The sequence below is a fragment of the Galeopterus variegatus genome, unplaced genomic scaffold (assembly GCF_000696425.1).
Source record: "Galeopterus variegatus unplaced genomic scaffold, G_variegatus-3.0.2 Scaffold978, whole genome shotgun sequence".
Classification (NCBI taxonomy): Eukaryota; Metazoa; Chordata; class Mammalia; order Dermoptera; family Cynocephalidae; genus Galeopterus; species Galeopterus variegatus.
Genome location: NW_007727089.1, coordinates 247,294 through 249,053, shown reverse-complemented (window position 1 = coordinate 249,053; position 1,760 = coordinate 247,294).

The following is a 1,760-nucleotide window of genomic DNA, read 5'->3' as shown; positions in this document are numbered from 1 at the left end:
CCGCCTTCTCTGTTTTCCTTCTGTGTTACTGTCTGTAACACAGATTTTGCTCTGGTCCCTTCTTATTTTTAATCTGTGTTCTTTTTTTGTTTGTTTGTTTTTTGTTTTTTTTTTCCTTTTTGTCTTTTTTCGTGACCGGCAACGGATCGCAACCCTCAGTGTCGCGCCCGCACCGGACCGGGACCGGCAACGGGATCGCAACCCTCGGTGTTGCGCCCGCTTCGCCTAACTCAGCCAGTGAGCGGCCGGTCTGTATGTGGGATCCGAACCCTTGGCGGGAGCGCCACCACACTCCCAAGCGGTGCACTGTAGCAGTGCACCACCGGGCCAGCCCTAATCTGTGTTCTTTTTAATACCATATGCACGATCCTAGTTTCTGTCACCAGTGCGGACTTCCCTCTGAGCTCAAGACCAGTCTGTCCAGCTGCCCTGTGTCGGCTGTCTCCCTTAGAGCTCTCCCATTGTTCCCTCCTGTCTGTCTGTGTCTCCCTCTCGGTGCTGGAGTTGGAAACCTGGACAGTATCTGATGCCTCCTGCTGCCTCATTCCCCATGTGCAGATATCAGGTCCTTAAATCCTAACTTGAGAATATATCCAGTTCAGCCACTGTCTCTCAAGTCCATGCCTGGCACAGCTGACCCCAGTGTTCAGGCTTTAGTCCCCCGGCCACTCCCCACCCCCATTTACCACACCACAGAGCTTTCAAACACAGCCCGTGACTCATCACTCTACTGCTTTCCAGTGCCCCGTGAATGAAGACCAAGAGCACGTCGTGGCTCACGGGCCCTGAGACCTTCCCAGCCACACTCCCTCCTACCGTGCCCACTCCACTGTCCCTCGGCCACGGTGGCCCCTCTCAGATCCTCAGACTCCCCACACTGCGCCTCCCACCCCAGCACCTCCACGTCTGCTGTTCGCGTGACGCTGGCCTGACCAGCTTCCGCTTCCCTTCACTTCTCAGCCTGAAGTTGACTTCCTTAGGTGTCCTTTACCAACACGCCCCCGTCTAGATCCAGTTTCCCTGTTCCAAGCTCTCTTAGCTCACTTTCATTCTTCACAATTAACTTAGTTACAACCTACTTTTATTTAAAACTTTCCTGCCTAGACTGTAAACTCCCAAGGGCAGAGATTATGTCTTATTTAAATTTTTCCCAATGGCTTATCATTGTTCTTGGTATGTAGTTGATGAACCAAATATTTGTTGAATAAATGATGAATAACGTTTGGCAGACCATAAGTAACATTCCTTTGTTTTAACACATTTTCATCCAGTGACAGATAGGCACCTACTGACAGTTGTTAGTAAAGACTGAAGAGACAGGTACTGATGGACATAATATAGAATGCTACTGAAAAAAAAGCCATCAGTAAATTATCTGAGAAAAAATCGAGGCTTAAAAGTGGAAACAGAGCCGGGAAGTTTGCCTTTACTTAGTGTTATTCTGGAACTCCTGGGAAATACAACATGAAAAGAAAAAGATTATTTATAAATTTTTACCAGGGAGAAAGCCGTTTTCAGATACAAAATTGTTTACCTGAAAAACCCAAGAAAATCTGAAAAACTTTGATTTAACAAGTATTTAATAAGGGAGCTAGCATAAAAATGTACAGATCTCTGTGTCTTTTATGCGGATATTAATAGCTATTAGAAAATATAATGGAAATAACCATAGAGCAGCTTTAGAACCTTAATAGCAGTGAAAACCAGCAGCTACTGGGAGGGTGAAGAATGGGTTATTTCCTCCCAAAGAGTCCTGTCCC